This window comes from Excalfactoria chinensis, chromosome 13, assembly GCF_039878825.1.
Source record: "Excalfactoria chinensis isolate bCotChi1 chromosome 13, bCotChi1.hap2, whole genome shotgun sequence".
Lineage (NCBI taxonomy): Eukaryota > Metazoa > Chordata > Aves > Galliformes > Phasianidae > Excalfactoria > Excalfactoria chinensis.
In genome coordinates, this window is record NC_092837.1 from 10081176 (window position 1) to 10100231 (window position 19056).

Here is a 19056-nt window from a genome sequence, read left to right on the forward strand (position 1 = left end):
ATAAAGGCAGTGCACTGACCATAAAACAAGGTTACAAGAAAGACTGAAATGCAAAACTCTCAGAACTGCTACATCATAGTTTCCTTAAATAGGTGAAGATTATCAATATTCAAGCATTAAATGCTTCTTTTCCAGTCCTGTCTCAGAACCACAGGGCTCAGTGCTCTGGAAAATTAGTAAATTTCTGTCTGAGATGCAAATGCAAAACTGCCAAGAATATAGAATAAATTCATCACAATTCTTTATTTAATTTATCTAATTAGGAGTTCAAGTAAGAGAAATAGAAAATTATTCAACTGAAGTTCCAATGAATGAATAATTTTAAGCTTCAGTCCTCATAATCTTAAGGGAATGTAAACCCTGCCAACAGGAGGATTCCTCTGCAGAAATAAAGGAGGAATTGTTGTTTAAATTGCTGTTTTGATTTGTTATCTGTAACTAAAAATATTCTTAATAAAATTATTGCAAAATAAATTACCAAAATAATTTTCTTTTTTTGATTGGAAAAAATTCAAACAATGAAAAAAACAAAAACAAAACAAAAAGAACAGAATTAAAAACCTGTGGTGTAACAATGCAGTCTCAGGTTAGAGAATGCCTACCTCCATGCTTGTTATTTCATTAATGTAGAATGGCACTTGCTAGATAGCCAGTGGGTTTGTGGCTGATGAGGATTACATGTTTCCTGGCAATGACCAACTGATTGAAGAGAGGTTAAGGAGCGTTTTAATGTCTAACTCAAAGACTGCGTGTCTTTGCAATATTGCTTTTTCAACTTGGACAGTGCATTCTTCATCACATATGGCTCAGGACTTACTGTGAAAGACTAAAGGACTTTATTTTTTTCCCCTTAATGCCAAGCCACAATTTGTAATACCACATCATTCATGGATTATAGCTTAAGTAAACACGCATGAAAGTAAGGTTCATTTTGTTCATGAACAGTTCAAGGCTTTCAGTGGATTAAATCTGATGTTTTCCAAAGTTGTAAAAATTACAGTACTTGGCCCTTTTTCACAGAAGCTGTCAGGTTCTGCAGAAATTTCCAGCTCTTCAGTAGTAAATAGTGTGTGTCAGGCAGTGTTGCTTTTGGGGGGTGTTTGGAGGTTGATCTTTTGTGAATGTATCTAAGTTTTAAAACGTCTCTCTGGCAAATGTTTATAGTTGTATTCTCAATTCCTTTTCAGTTCAGTTTTATAATTTTAAGGTCACTCTAGATGTAAGTGGAAATGACGTTGTGTTTCCAAACCAGCACGGAAAATTTTGCTTACATTGTTAGTTTGTGGGGTTTGAGTTTTTTTGGTGTTGCTTTGGCATCACAGGGGAGATGAAGGAAGGTGACTTGAGGTTTCTTATTATGCTTTTAAAAAGCATTTACATGGACAATTCATGTCTATTGATATCAAACAGTTATAATGCTATAAAGATGAGACATTACCATACTTATCCTCATATGTTTTCTTTGATTTTAAGTCTGCGTTGCCAGTGGCAATTAATTTAATATAAGCCAAAGACTCCCTCTTCCTTAGGTATGTTGGTAATGAAGGTAACCATAGCTCTATAAACTGCACTGTATGCCATATCTTTTGGATGCTTGCTGTTTGAGAGGCACATATGTTGACTGCCTTTAATTATCACTGTTGTGCTCAAAAGATAATTATTATGGATTTATCTATTCCAAGCTAGTTAGCCATTCACTGGTAGCAGATCAAGATTGTCTTTTTCAAAATAACATATTTGTTTGTCTTTTGGACCATTTTTGGTCCTTCTGTTGTATGCTGTGGCACCAAGGAGGTAAGGTAATTCTCTCACCTTGCACTGTAAAAATTTTTTTTTTTCTTGTGGAAGCCTCTGGATCAGGATCCATAGAATCTGTATCAGTGTCTGTTCATTCCTCATACTCCAGTGTACATGGAGCGAGAGAGCAGCACCTGCAATATTCATCATGACTTCTAAAGCATGTTCTTCCTTAGGAATTCTGTCAGGAGATAGATAAAAAAAACAAAACAAACAAAAAAACCCCACAAATGCTTCACTTTTTTTTAGGTCTTTACCTGATATAATATTTTTAATTTAACAATAGCATTAAATGAGAATGAGGATACCATTTCTGTGTGGAAAATTCTTGTTTTCCTTTTTATGCATTTATATTTTATCTTCACTGTATTTTTTTTCTCTTTAAAAAAAGTGTCAACGTCTTTTTAGTCAGATCTCTGTGACTTTTATATCCCCTGCATCTGTTATATCACATCAGGTTGTCATGGCAATGCTACAGAAATATGCAGAATCGTAAGATGTTTGTGAATCATTTCAGCCAGATTTCTGCAATTAACTCAAAAGTGACCCTTATGTCTGTGTATCTCTTGAGACTTTATCCTAAAAGTCCTGGGATTAAGCCTAGGGAAGGATGGTGGTGTTCATTTAAAGCCATACATGTACATTAATATCATAGCAGGGCTCATGCACTTATCATACTTTGGGAGTTTTCTTCCCTTCCCCTGACACTGGAGACACTACTTTTGGAGCAACCTACGTAGCTTAAAATTCTTGCTATCTGTAGCAAATCCATCTTGCTCTTTTGAATAGTGTCCTTTTATTTGACAAGAACAGTATGAGTTCTGAGCATATCATATTATGGGAAAAGTACTAGTCTGCAAAATTTATAAACCTAATGTTTATTTCATCTGCTAGGAAAATATGAAATTATAGACTACAAACATACACTTCTGGAATCTTATTCAATACTGCCATTTTGATAGTGCCTAATCTGCTCTTTCATAAAATTAAATAGAGAAAAAGCATCAGACTACCAAAATGATGGAGAGCTGCCTCAAGCACACAGGAATTTTGTGTATCTTTGTCTGCTGCTCTTAAGTTATACCGAAAATGGATTGTATTGCACAAATGTCTTTAAAGTACCTGAGGCAAATATCAGATATCAGGTGTAGTACTCTGTAGATGCAAGGGAGACAGCGTATATAACCAGCCAGAATTTCATGGCCTGCACTGCCATGATTAGGATGCTATGGGAATTTTGACTGTACTGCAAAGTGCAGTTATTAAAACTGCTTAGAAATCAACAAGCTTTTGAAAACTTTACATCATTAAGAGCAGTCCCTCCATGTTAGTAAAATGATATCAAATTATTTGCAACACTGACATTGCCAAGCTTGCTCCAGGAGTTAATTTACCATTTCCACAGGTATCTCTGTCCCAGGTATCATGGCACGTAAGCTAATTGGTTCAGTGACCTAGTTAGATTTTTGTTTCTCTTGTCCAAGTTTGTGTAAACTAGCATTTAATCACAGCATGAGGTGTGTGTCCCCATCCAGTGCAAACTTGCACAGAGATGTTGTTTGTTTTAACAGAATGAGAAATTTAAGAGTTGTTCCCATGGAAATCAGTACTTCTCTGAATGGTTTCTGACTGAGGCTTCTGTGGGAGGTGTATGTACATCCCAGTATGCTGCAAGGAGAAAATCCACTTTGCGCTCTGACATCTGTGAGCATATGGATAAAGAAAAAAACATGAGCCTATTGTCTATTAGAGTATTTGAAGGTACTCTAGAAGGTATTCTAGAAAACTCTTTTCTTGGGGTACTATTAACCTGTGCACCTGGAGAACAAGGCTGTTGTTTGCTCTGGACACTGTATGCCCCTGTAAAGGATTCAGTTATTCATTTAATACATAAGTAACTTGCTTAGAAAATACAGTTATGAATATTTTAATATGAAAGTGTCTCTAGGCTATTTGGTAACATTGAACAGTTTTTCCTGTTTAATCTCCTCATGAATATTGGGTCCAGCATAATTCTCTCCTTTCTCAGATGTTGCAGCATCCTACCTCCCTGCAACCTCTAAGATATATTCAGTACTAATTTGCATGGATTTACACAACTGATACTAATTTAGGGGAAATAAGCAGAATGAATTAGAGCGGAGTAAGTGTTAATTTGAAAAATTTAAAAGTAATAAAATACTTTGACTTCAAGATATTATAAGAGCCAAGTAACGAAATCAGGATATGATTTTACCTAGACAGCTCTCAAGTTAGCTCAGCATGCAACAGTCAGAAATATTAGAAACACTGGAGAGCAGGAAATATACCATTTTTTTCCCCATTTTGTTTTATCATAATAAAATGTAATTCCTTCAAATGAGCTGCTTAGATTTAAATTTTCACTAAAAGACTATGGTAAGCCTCTTAACTACTTTACAAATAAGTTGCACTTAGTCATGTACAATTAAGAGAATGCTGTTATAGCTTATAAGTACTTCTTAATAATTCCCATGATTAAAAAAAAAAAAAAAAAGGCAAAAAAATACATTTATTCAGCCTCAGTTTCACCTAAATTTCACGTGATTTTTGCGTACAAGATCAAGCAGGCTGTGTGCGTGTTTTTGCTGCTTGACAGGCAGGAGGGTATGACTTCATGCAGAAAGTACTGAGTACCAACTATAGAGATGTGGCTCGAGAAATAAAGGTCACTTACAATAAAATAGAAAAACACCTTCCATAAATATATGCCTATCTGCTTTTATACAACAATTTAGCTAGCAATCCATTCTTATTTTGGCTGTAAAAAAAGTAGTTAAGGTAAAAATATCAATATCTTTACTAGCTACAGTATAGGGAATTAATTATCTGACAAGGCTTTAAAGGTTTGATACAGGTCTATTGAAGTGAATAAAAAGATACTTTAATGATCTTATGAGATCCAAAATCACAGGATCAATTCACAGCAAAGATCAAAGATACTTTGAGATGTTTGAAGCATTCTCCTCCCCATCCTCAAGGCCCCCTTTCCTCTCTATGCCTCAAACTCTTTGCTGGTTCCAACACTGCATCCCTGCCTTTTTCTTTCTTTCTTTTCTTTTTTTGTTTTTAAATGAAAACTGATGATTCATAGTGTGGAGAAGAGAATATGCTTTATTCCTTTGTAAAATGACAGCACTAGATTCTGAAATCTACCATAGCTGATAAGGATGTACTTGCACAGAACTTAAAAGCTACTGTAGATCTTTGTACTAAACAGTGGAGATTTCTTTTGTACTTTTGAATCCCAATATTTTAAACGGTCCAAAACTTTTATCTTCAGATATCATTAAATTCACTCTTTTATTGTTTTAGAAAATGAAAACAATGCAGAAGTGGACTATTGTGTATCTTCTTTTTCTCAATTCTAAATTTAAATCAAGTGGACATAATAGGCTTCTTAAATAAAACTCCTTTTTTTCCCCACTTTTTCTTTCTGATCTTAACAAGGAGTTATTTTATACAGCTGTATTCACTTTCTCCACATTGCAGGAGTGTATACTTTGTGGAATTAGTATTTTCAAATGAAGATCATGTGATTTTCAGGAGATTTAAGTATTGCTTCATAGTACTCTGTGTACATCTGTTGGAAAACAAGACTGTAGGGGGCTCTAGAAAGGAATGGCATTTTGTCAACTGTAGTTTTTTTTCTAAGGGGTCATTGGTATGAGCATCTATGACACCAGTCCATTCAGTTCTATATTTCTGCTGAAATATTTGAAATTTCTTTCAAATACATGATGTAACAATCCTTGGGTTCTTGAAAACTAACATGTCCTGCTGGACTGTGTCTCTTGTGTCTGTCTCTAACCTGCTTTGTGATGTGAAACCCAGACTGCAAAAAGCCATGCTTAGTAGAATTCTGAGCAGATTATATGCTTGGCAGGAAGAAATAGTTAAAGAGGAAATAATCATATCTTCATAAACAATCAATATTTTTCTTCTCCACGGATTAGGGCTATTTTTATTTCACTGTTTCTAGTGAAGGATAAATAATCAAGTGACCAGATTGTACTGTTCCAGTGAGAGGGCTGTGTTGCTTTAGCGTATCTTTAGTACAGATCCTTTTTCAAATGTCAGGATGCCTGAATGTCATAGGCAGAATCCTCTTAGGATATGCTACTTCAGCGATTATTTGCAAAAAGAGGAAATGCAGAGAAGGATTTGAGAAAAGCAAATCAGTTTGCCTTTACGTTCAAAATAAGATTTTGACCAAACTTTCAGCTATCTTGATCCCTGCTGCAAAATGTAGAGGTGGAGAAAGCCCTGGTGTGAATGTGGGGAAAAGACCTTCACTTCTATGTTACCAAGAGCAACTGGAACTAATCCACAACCATTCAGCAGCGAAGGTTAATTCCTCTGGCTCGAAATTATATGGGGAAGATCACCTGTAACAAGGCAAATGCTTTCAGTTAGTCAAAGGAAACAAAATTTTATATTATTTTTCCTGAAATGCATGCAGGAATTAAATGGATACTTTTAGAGTAGTTATTTCTGATTCCTGATATTCACAAACTTGAGAATTCACCTCACTGCCCCTGTTAATTCCCTCCCCATTTGTTCCAGCAAAGCTAATCATTCTGATGGAAAAAACAAAACAAAACAAAAACAACACAGCAAAAGAAGCTTCTTTTATTCATAGTAGGATATGTTATACAAAACTCAAGATATTAAAGAAAAATCATCAATGTGGGAAACTTATTTGGACTTAGATGCTATTTATTTTCTTCTATTACAGTTTATGTTTGTATTTTGAAAGAAAAATTGTTATACAAAATTGTACAAAGGAAACCTAACTGTGAAGGGGAGATTAAAAGCCTTTCTCAAAACAAAAACAAAAAACAAGCAAAAAACAACAAAAAAACAAACTTATTCTGCAGAGCTTCCCCTGGTGAAGGAAACAGAATTAGAGGAGATTAATTTCAACATACCAGTTACAGAATATCTACTGAGTTAGCTTAGACATGAAAGAATGTCTGCATGGGCTTCACAACAGCTACAGAAAGCTAGGATGACAATGAAGCCATTGATATTATTTTTTGTAATATAAAAGATAATCAAATGTCTGGTAGTTCAACCAGATGTTTGCCATTTGTAGGTGCTGAACTACTTCTTCCCATGACTGTGTGAGAAAATGCTGCTCAGTTCTAGTAGCATGTGCTGAAAGGTTTATGCTCAAAGTGAATGCTTGATATGTCAGTCTGGGTCACTGAAAACTGCAGTTGTGATCAGAACATTCTGTTCTGTTATCTTAGGGAATTAGTTGTTGTGAATTTAGCCTGTGGGCTGAAGTAACCAAAACCTCAAAATCTTAACTGAAGCCTCAAGCCTTTCAATGGTAGAATGCCATTCTTGCAGTAGAAAATAGTCAAGGATGATTTTTGGTGTACTTTTAAGTGAAGGCACGTTCATGGCTGGTGGGTCTAGAAGGATGAAGGAGAGGAGGAGCTCTCTGTCTCAGGAACTATTTTGTGATACAACCAAAATGCAAGTCCTAAGCCTGATATTAAAACTGAACCTTCAAATGTATATTCAGGCTGTGGTAGACGAGATGCTTAGTATATCTGAATCCTGCAATTTTTGAATGCAGTCACCTCTGAAGATTGCAGTTCATATACTGGTGTAGTTTTGTAACTCCAGTTACAAACAGAAGTTCAGAAAAACTTCAGCTCTTGTTTGCTCAGAGATGAAAGCAGGAGTACTATTGATGTTGTCAGTTTCACAAACTGATTGGAAAAGAATCAGTCCATTCATCATTTCGTAGAAGTAGCATAGGGCAAATTTATCTTTCTTACAAGCTGGGTAGGCAATGTGACTAAAAGCTCAGTGCTCATAATATTCTATTAGAGATTTTGTGTTTTCTGTAGGGTTTCTTTTTTCTTGCTGAGCTACATTTTACTGTGCATGTGTGGGTATATGTTGATAATCCTACATATTTTCACCTACAAACGGTTACTGAATTGGTCAAGATACAATTTACTTTCATTTAAAAAACAAAACAAAACAAAAACAACTATGAATAAACCACAGATTTATAAACAATACTTAATACTCATTTAGATGTCAGATCCAAAAACTGCTAAAGGTGAAATAATAAGAGGGTTGATTACATGATTAAGGCTATATACAATTGTTTTGTAAATTCAAGTGCTTTTAGCATGAGGATTTCTTGTCTGTAAGTGAGGTGTGCAGTAAATAGAAGTGATATTAAGCTAAGCAAATTTGAAGTTAATGGTTTTGTTGCCTTTTGTAGGGTATTTATGGCAAATAACATCATTTATTAAAACTCTAAATAGCACGAATGCTTTTGTACTGCGAATACTTTAATGATATTTAATGTTTAAACCATGTTACTATCAAATAATCTAAATAAATTCTACTTCAAAAAAACACAGGGAAAAAACATCTCTGAATGACAAAAGCAGTCACCATCTTTATGAAGATATTTTATTCCACCTTATATGTACATTATAACACATTATTTGATGATCTATTATCTTCCAGCTTCAGAAGGGGAGATGTTATCCTTACAATAGTAGCTAAATTGTCTCCTTGAAGTGGTCATTTCTCAGCAACAAGCTGCCAGTTTGATAAGTTCATTTGTTGTTCCTTGAATTTTTTTTAGTGATAATGAGACTAAAGATCTTTGCACTTATCTCTGAGTGCTTAGAAAATCATACTGTAAAAATGCCTCTTGGAAGGCCTGGTACTTTCAGGTCTTTCAACATTACAATTATGGTCTTGGAAACACCAGGTCTTTACCAAAAGTGCCTCCTCTTTATTTTCTTGGAAACTACCAACATCTGCCTGACACTCTGGGCCGACATAATAAAATAGAAGGCATTACTTTCAGCTCAGCCCTCATAATTATCTAAAATTATTAGGGTTCTTCAAATTACTTAAATCAAGCTGTTAAAATTAATGATCAACTCCTACCTCATCCAACCTTTGAAATTTGTCTCTGTAGTTCTGTATCTAATGTATATTGGAGCACTGAGCCATGAGTATTCTCACACCGTAATTGTTCAGTGTCAGTGCATGTGCAGTAAGCTAATCATATGTACAGCAAGTACACAGGGGTGGTTCTTTAAAAACTCTAAAAATGCTTTTTTCTTGCTATGTGACTGGTTTAGTAAGGGGTTAACTGCAAAGAATAATAGACATAATCTCTATTTTAAAAAGATGGAAGCAAAAAAACTCTAAATGTAAGTTTTGCTTTTCAGATTCTAGCAATAAGATCTTTATCTAGAAAAGTAATTTCACAGCATTAAACTCAAGATTCAGGGACGTTGTGCTTGCAAGTAGTTTCTACACACATGGCAGAACTTTATGAATAACAATCCATATTTGCTTTAAATTTGAGGCTACTGAATACAAAAAGCAGTGATTTCATTTCATTGCACTATAAGCTGCAGTGACCTTAACATGCTATAAATGAGAAATGTACTTTACTCACAGAGTTTTGTACTTGGATACATTTTTCTATGTTAATAGATTCTCTTGACAGAGGATGTATTGGTGGAAGCAGAGAAAAAAATCCCCCAGTAACATTTTAGATATATGAAGTGTATTCTGTCCTGACTCACTGTAACTCCAGAACACATCATGCTTATTCATGTTCTTGGTTCATCTACCAGAGAGTTCAGTGTAGGTTCCATTTGCTACCATTAATGTCGCGGTTTTGGAGAAGAGATATTTGAGTGCCATTCTGGTGCTTTGTTTTGTTCCTCATAATTACTCCCTTACTCTAACACAGTTGAATTTGTCCATGGATTCCCTTCTGACGCAAGTCAGTTGAATTTCATTATGGGAATGTGGACACAGTGGACAGAATAGACTCAAGTGTCCCTCTAGATTTGCTGAATTTGCTACCTTTGTATGCCAGGCATGAGATTAGAAGAAAATTAGTATAAAGGAGAAAAAAATAAATGCAATAACCCAGATTACTTGCTAAATCAGAGGCTTGCTTCATTCCCTCGCCTGCAAGCCTGAGCTTGCTAATCTGCTCTGAGTGATACCTCATTACAGCTTCTTTAATAACCATTGTATGTTCTACCAACTAGTGGATATCCAGATCTCTGAATACTTGCCAGTTTCAGAAGTAGATCATGTGTTTGGTATTTCAAGATCTTCAAGTGCATGCAGGTCAGTCAGCAGTATTGTAAAACTTAGGATAAGTGGATGAAGCAAATTACAATGTACAGCCAAATTCAGAAGAGTAAACTGAAAATGACTATTGCTGATTAGCAAAACATTATTATGAGGGATTTCTGTTAATTATTAGCACAGAAATATTAAATGGCAAATTATTATTCTACATGGGGAAAATGGAAAAATATTAGAGTATCTAATACAGTGCAGAAATGTAAAAGAAAGGGTCTCTTTGCCACGAGAACTGCTGGGAATCCAGATTGCCCCTGTTAAGTACTTCACTTTGGTGGTAACACACGTTAGAGGAAACTAGAGTTGGGAGAATGGTTGATTTGTAAAATAGGTTACCTGAACTGCCCTGTGGAAAAGCATTGACGTGCACCTCAGTTGGAGGATCCAGGGTCAGCCTGGATTAGTGATGTGAATATTGTCTGCTGGTCTCTATTTCAAATATGCTTTTTTCTTCTCCTAAACAGAAGAAGCAGGAGCATCAGTCAGACTTGAGGTATTCTGGAGCAGAACACTTAGCACTGCTTTTGACATCAGTATCTTGAATCTTATGTTGACTGCCTTGTGACTTTAGAGCCTTTCATTTGAATGCTATTTAAAACTGCATTTAGATTTAGAACTTGTCATTAGAGTGCTAAACACTATCCCTGTGTGACTATAACTTCCCTGTACAGGAGTATCTTCAACGTTTGTAATTGTTTCTGACTGATTAATCAGGATAATGTATTTCCATTTACATTTCCACCGTAATGAACATACACTGAGTTGTTATCCTTAGCAGACACTATTAGTAGAGCACTTCTTAAGCAGACCCACAATTTCAGCAGTTCTTTCTGTTCTTCTATTCTCTTTATAGTAGTAATTCTTTCTGTAAGTAATATGGAATTGAAAAATGCTTCTGGGCACTAAAGCACACACATACTGCACTGCTAGTAACTTTAAACCAGTTGGAATAGATGAGACGATGCAGGCTGGAAAAAGTCATTGAAAAAAGCCATTGTCAGTGTGATATAAAAGATGCAGTTTGATCACCATGGAAAATCATTCCTCTTTCTAAAAAGTCTGATACAGATGTGCAGATTTTCTCCACCAAGTCTTAGTTTATTTCACAGAGTCCTAAACAGTTTTATTTGTCCCCAAGTAACACTTCAACACTTTTAGTAACACTTAAAAAAAAAAAAAAAGAAAGAAAAAGAAAAAAAAGAAAAAGAAAAAGAAAAAAAAAAAAAGAAAAAAAAAAAAGTAAGGATAGGCAACAAAATGAAACAAATTGTAGGCCTGAAAATCTTTTTCCTCTTCCCAACAGCTTTTATGTACTATAAAGGTCTTCAAAATGGCCCAAGGCATTTGTTCCTAGTGACTGTTCTATAGACTCCACGGATCAAAAATCTTAGATAAGAGGTAACATGGAGTAGCTTGAGGCAATTAGAGGAAGTTAAATTTTAAAGGTATGTAGAAATTTTCCTATAGAAGTTTTTAGGCTTTCTCCCTGCTCACTGCTGTGATACAATAATACAACCCTAACCATTAATGAGATCACTGGAATGCATGCTTCTATGAACATAGGCTCAGCCAATAATGTCGTGAGTGCTTGGATCAAGTTTTGTGATGTTCTCCATTATCTTAAAGTAGAATATTGTCAGCAAGTGCTGTGTAAGTTGTTGCAAGGCACAGCATTTTTATCACTGTTTCACTGAATGCAGAAATATAACGTGGAAATTTTATCTGTATGTTTATTGTAAATCCAATAGTGTTACAGTCACTTTTGTGCAACAGTAATGACTTCAGTTGTCACAGTTTTGCTCTGATTTTGGACAATATTAGAGTACTTAAATCCAGTTTCATTAGGAAAATTATTTAGGATAGATCTTCTTTCCACTTTCTGCTTGATCAATAGTAACAATTCTGAAATAAATATCTACGTGTTTGTTCAGAATGTGTATATTATTATTAAATTATTTAGAGATAATGCATGATAGTGTGTCTCTTCTTGCATGTTAATGCCATAAGGCCTTTCCTCTTGTCTGGATTTGTGCTAAACTCGGAAAAGTCTATTTTTGCTTATTCTCATATTTTTCATACCAAGTTGTTATATATTTTTCTATGTGTATGCCATTTTTTAGTGCGTCATCTAATGAAATATTATGTCTAAAAGCCAGTTGGCAGTGCCTTGTTTGTTGCTCTTTCCAACAAATCCTTTGTATGAATGACTCACTAAAGACTTTTTCCCCCATGCAGAATTAAATTGAACTGTCTTTGCACAAATAGTTTCTTTCGCTTCCATAACATTGCATCTGATGAGAAATTTCTCATTGTTATGGGCATAGTTTTACTTACCAGCCTATTCTAGATGAGAAACGTATGTCTTGCGACGTGTTGCACAGATAGCCAGAGGAATTCGTTCTCTGTTGATGATGCTAAGCCACATAGATGACTTTTTCTTACATAAACCAAGCTATTGTACATAAACAGAGCTGAAGATTTTAGAGTTGCTAGGTAGATGTCTCTAAATGATTGAATTTTGGATTTCAATTGCAACAATAATTGTCACATTTGACCAACTCCCTTTCTATCCAAATTACAAGAAGATTTCCTGAAAAATAACGTTCTTGAAATACATCATTATCGGTTACATAAAAACGCTGATGTTGAAGGAAAGCTCTGACATAATGCGTTATCAAATGTTGATTAAGTCGATGTATTCTTGTGGGGCATTTAGGTTTTTGTATAATCAGTCTTTCTCATCTTTTGGTCAAAAAGCACAGCCTCCTCGTTGCCCATGAATGAGATGTAACATTTCAACGTGGATCTTTCTCTTTCTTGCACTATTAATGAAATCTTGTAGAGTAGAATTCTTACACAGACAAGAACTGAAAAGATTTCCATCTCCATTTCCTCCAAAGCTATATTTACATAAAATTATGACTTGCATTCTCTTCTTTTGATACTCTAGTATAAAACTGGCTGTACCACAAGACAGGAAGAGTAGTGAGGAAGAGCTGACTCACTGCTCTAATTATAAATCTGAAAACTAATTAACCTTCCATGACTAAATTAAATTCCAAAATAAAAAGAACAGACAGAAGCCTTTAAACAAAGATTTAAAGCCCACTAGAATATAAAGTAGAAAATATATTCAGAAGGCTGGTTTTGAATTTGACATTGATTAAGATGTACTGTATATGCAAATAATACATTCAGCACTAGTCTGGGAAACAGCCTTTCAGAGCTTAACAGCTGGGACAAACATTGCCACTACTAAAACTTACTGCAGATAGCTCTGTAAATTTATAATCATTCTTTCCTGCTGCATTGTTTCAGATCAAAATTTGTTTGTTTGTTATTTATAGTTAATTTGATGAATCCCACTTAAATCGCAATGGAGGGCAAAGCCTGGCTTTTTTTAATTTCTTCATAGGTAAGCATAACTGCCTTGAGTCACTGATAACATCTTTGCAGACTAGAGAATGCCATACTATTTCCTCCACTGTACCAGAGTGGACTTTGCAAATCCAAACAACAATGATATTTTCCTTCTTTTTCTTTAAATGAACTAGCAGCTCATTTTTAAATTAGAAATAATCACAGAATGAATTTAGAGTAGATGATAGTGAGAAATAGGGGAAAAAAGTAAAAACAGAATCTGGTGGAGGCAAAGGTGCCAAGAACCTGAGACATAGTGAAAAAATCCATTTTGGAGCAAAATTTTTTAAGACACATTGCCTAAAATGATATTGTTTAAAGCATGTCAGAGCAGGTGACTGATCACACTCTCCTGACAATCAAAAAAATCTTATAATTCTAGGTAATTTTCAGTGTGTACTCATTTTTGAACTTTGAGGTGTGGAAAAGATGAACAAGAACGTGTTAACTGTTCTTCTGTTTCTTTCATTCTTAATCACTCTGCTGAGGACAGTAAGTCTCTCTGGAACTGCCGAGGTTTCCAACCATGCCAACCTTTCTTGAGAAAGAGCTCAATAATTATATGTAGGTAATAACCTGTAACTTTTTTTTCCCCTCTGTGAGTCTATAGTTTTAGTTTTTAACTCTCTTACTAATAACAGCCTCTGTTTCCTGTCTTTTGTTTATACTGGATGGAAACATTGCTGAAATGTGCTGACTAAACTTTTGTGTTTTACCTCAGTTAATTTTTCTACTTTGTTGTGGAAAATCCACATTATCTCTCCAGATATTTCTTTACTTTTGTTCGGCAGTGTTCTCTACATGTAGCTTTACTGCCTAAACTGTTGATTGGAATTGGATGAATGTAAAAGAGTCAATGTCACCAAAAGATATATTTATCAAGCTTCAGTTTCCAAGTTTTTCATAGACTCAGGGGACTCTTAGCTTTGTTAAACACTGAAGGAAACAGATTCAGTATTTCTATAATAATTCTAATGATTGCTAATCTCTTCCTACTTAAGAAAAACTGAAAATATGGTTTGGCTGGGTCTCTTATAGTAGATAGGAAAAAAAACACCAAAAAACAGAAGTCAGAGCCCTTCTAAAAGAAATGGTTAGACCAGTTTTTTAGACAGCCCTAGGTTTTGTTTTTAACTTCTTAATTTCCCAGTTGGGAACAACTCTTCAAAGGAAATGAGTTTCCATTTAGATACCAAACATGGAATATGAATTGAGATTCAGCATCTCCCAGCTGGACTACATGTGGGAGCAGTTTTACAACACTACCTCTCTCCCACAGCATGCTTACTTCTATTGAAAATTTGATTCTGATTATACATGCCATGTACTTTGGGGAATGGGAGCTATAGTACTTCCAAGTGATGATAGTTTGATTTAAGCTAAACACAAAGTAGCTGCCTATCTTGAAGGACAGCATAGTGAAGACATTACATTTTAAGCATATATTAGTATATAAATAGCTGGCCACATTAATGACAGAATGCACTCTTGAACTCAGAATGGATCAGGTACAATGGGCACTGTAGTTCCAATTCAATCCATTACTTATTTGGCTCAAAATAAGCACAGAAATTGTCACTTATCTCTCAGCCTAATTGTTGCCAGACAAGGGAAGTCTTTTGTCTACAAAGAGGAAAACAGATTTCACTGATGGTCTTTATTTTTTGCTTTATTTTATTTCCTGATGATGAAAAAAGCTGCAATCAAATAATACAGTTCATGGGAGTTCTGTAACTCAGTAATTTCTCTGAGTTAGCACAATAGTTGTTTCCTAAAACCTTTCATCTTTGTATGCACTGTGTTTTGTAGAAACTTTATTTATGCTTGTTAGGTAAGAAATTAATTATTCTATTTTCACACTCATGGCAATTTTAAATTAGTTTGGTTCATTATAAACGTATTTGTTATTTTATTGATTTACAATGCTCATTGCAATTGCAATTCTGTGACATAAATGCATTCTTATAGATTGAAGAATTTAACCCATTGAGTTTATTGCCAATTTGAAATACTGTTAAGTTAGCAAGACTTAGAAGAATACCAATTTTAAAAAGCATGTACAAGACTTCCTGTCACAAGTCATGCATTTATAAGGTATGAATAAACATTTAACAAAACCAGGTCAGATTTTGCATACTGTCTGATTCTGGAAGAATGTAGGAAAATGTATCCTTCTGAAATGAATTCCATGACATGAAGACAAATAATTGACTAGATTTCAAGATCCGAATCAAACTGTCTTTACATTGACATTTGAGAACATAACAAACAAGAAAAACTAATCTGAAACATGTTATGTTTTGTCTCCAAGCTCTGAATTGCTTATATTTGGCATGCTTTCAGACCGTACATCTTTGAACAGAAAGCTGTATACAGAGTGCAGAGTGAATTTTAACTAATTTTTATACACAGTCCAACTGGAATTACATGTTTTACTTGGCTTTATTTGGAATATATCTTTTATTCTAGAATAATGTTTCTCTAGAGAAATGAAGATATTTTCTTATCTCATTTGCATTAAAGGGAAAAAAGTTACATATGAAAGAACTTCAGAAATACTATTTTGATATGATTACATAGCTACTATGTGTATTCAAAAAATGCAGTGACATGTCAGTGTTGATAGACATGACAGTGACACCCCTCTGTTTCACACTGTACCATCAACATGGCTTCCAATAAGACAGAGTTCAGACTCTGGGCTGCTTCCACTGTCAGTCAGGGAGTGCTTGTGGAAAGATTTTGTTGTTGTTTTGTTTTTATTTTGAGTTGTTTATTTTTCCAACTATTTATAATAAGGGAAAAGAAGTTTTTTCATGTCATTTATCACGAAGGATAAATGAATGCTTGGCTTTAACCTTTCATTGCCTATCCTTCCTAAAGGTTTCATTCAGACAAGTTGTTAAAACTGAGTGCTCAGGATGTAAGTGAAGAGCAGTACTTATGCTGAAGACTTTCCTTGATCTCTTGGTTCATGCAGAAAACTGAAAACATTTCTTTCCTAGTTTGTGAGACACTTATTTTATTACAGAAGCAAATAATTGTTACTGGAATAACCATGGCTACTCCAGCCTTAATTGCATTAGTTTCACACACCTGAATGAGGAGATCAGAAGGAGGGGGTAACTCAAGCAGGTGGTTCCCGGTAACAATTAACTGTTCCTGAGGAAGCAGTGGGAGGGTCCGGGACCCTTCCAAAAAATTTAAAAGGAGGGGGAAAAAAAAAAAAAGAAGTCTCAGAAAGAGCAGAAAAGAAGGAAAATGATGAAGATTGTGTTGTATTTAAAAGAAAAAAAAAAAAGTGTATTTGATAAGTAACTAAGAAAAAAAGTGAATATTATTGAGCAAAAGTCTTGATTAATGAGATCTACATATAGGCTGAGATTTGGCTTCCCAGAAGATACTTGATCTGCTGGAGAGGAAAGGTAACTCAAGGAAAGGGAAAAAAAAAAATCCTCATTTATTATTATTTATTATTTTTATATTGTTTTCATGTTTAATAATTGAACTGTGTTTCATAGCACTGGTACAAAGGACAAATACTTACTTTTAGCATGTTCTTGATTTGTGCTAGTAAATAGGCCTGTGTTGTTTTTATTTCTTGGCTTTTTATTACTTGTGTATGATTCTATACATCTTGATAGCAGACTAGAGAGGTCCTTGCTGTCTTAGTGTTGAAGGAAGTCTCTTTCTGTCCTTAGTTTTAGCTTATTTGTACAGTTTGTTATTCACAAAGTTTTTAAGTACCATTCCTTTGCAATGCTTAAATGAGAGTTACTGTGCAGCCTTACACAGATAGTCTGTTTGGACAATTCTATTTTTAGGGGATAATTGAAAATATATAGAGATGTAGTATATGTTCCATTGAGCTATTGCAGTGATCCAGAAGAGAGATGAATATCAGACATCAAAAATCCCCTTTAGTCTAAGCATTGAAGATAAGCCTTTCAGAGAAACTTCTGTAGCTCATTCTACTGTCAGCTCCCTTGTTTTCTAGTAGGCAGTAGCAGCAGCTGATCAACATCATCAGACTATTGGGTCAGCTGTGCTTCATGTAGGAAGGCCTGTTGTGCACCCTTTTTTGAGTTGCACCTGAGTTCAGTGTTTGGTAGGACAAGAACAAGACTAGTATGTTCTGTGTTGTGCTATGTGGTCCTAGGGCAGGTACTTGCTCCTAGTAATTTGCTGTCTGCAATATAACCCAACAGGCATTTGGTGAGACAGGAAGGTACGTCCAACACAACAGAACTAAGGACTTAAGTAAGATCTTGTGAAAAGAAACTGATTTTATTAACTGACTGACAACCAAGTTACATTACTGTAAGAGTGCAAGAGTTTCTTTAGTTGTGACTATGATGTTACTTCACGAAATTATTGGAATTCAGCCCTCAGTGACTATGCTCTGTGAGAGTGCTGCCTATCCTACCTTGTTTGAAGAAATAAAATTGCGTTGAAACTTAACTGTTTTTAAACATCTGCATATGTTCTTATTGGAATCGTTTACTTGCTTGAAGGCATCACTTGTTTTTTCTCTTTTCCTTTTGAATGAAGATTTATATCTTTGAATTTCAGCCTGATTCCTAACTTCAATTGTTTCTGTTTGGTAAACAGACATACAATTTCTGTTCAAGATATTTGTGCCCTAGGTCATATGCTGGATTCTTGAAGACTAGAGTATTTCAACCTTCCTCCCAGCTGTGTTTCCCTAAGAATAGAAGTTCATTCTCTTTGTCCTTGAACTGAAGTGAATGCCCTGAGTCTTAAACAACGTATTCTTTAGAAAATGCATAATGAATTGAATAAAAACAAAGTGAGCATGCTTTGTGGAAAAATCAAACCAGTTCACTCAAATGAGCTCAAGGTAAACAGATATCAGTCTTAATTTTTATTGCATTTTGAAGGCTTTATCTTACATGTTCTGTGATTTATTTGCAAAGGAAAGGATTCATTCAGATTCATGCTTGAAAGAATTACGGAAGCTGGGGTATCTTATGTTTGGAAGTTGCCTCACTGCTTTGGCCAAAGTAGGAATTCTGAATAAGTTTTTCAGAGCCTGAGTGACTGACTAAATGTGGACTCCTGTTCCTTTTGCACTCCCTTTTTCCCCAGATGTTTCAAAAATTTTTTGACTAGTTTGCTTTGCACTTCTGACTTCTATTGCATGGAGTCAATACTTGAAGATGCTATTCAGTTATTGCTAGTTGGTGAGTTGAAAATTGGTAGAAGTTGTAATTATAGTTAGAATAATGGTTTGTGGTAAAGAAACATGGTTTTTGTCAGGATTTAGACAAACAGCAAGTGATGTTGCAGGGGAGAATTCTTAGTTACCTGATAAGTTAGTGCTGTGCAATTTGAGTTTTTGTCATGCAGTCTTTGGCTTTCAGGGTGATTTCACACTGTTATCTTTTTTTTTTTTTTTTAATTTCTGCTTGAAGAAACACACAGATTGAAGGCTTGTGCAAAGAATGGAGTGCTACTAGTAGCAAAACACTGTAGTTCTAAGTAGAAGCTGTTAAATCATCTGACTGCTTTATGTATCTGTCTTTGTTATAAAAACTGGCTTCAACTAGTGAAGCTCCTGTTGTTGAATTGCAGTGCAGCTTTCACTGGGGGAACACTTGTGTATTTGCTGCTAACAGTCTGTTTTATCTCTTTGTT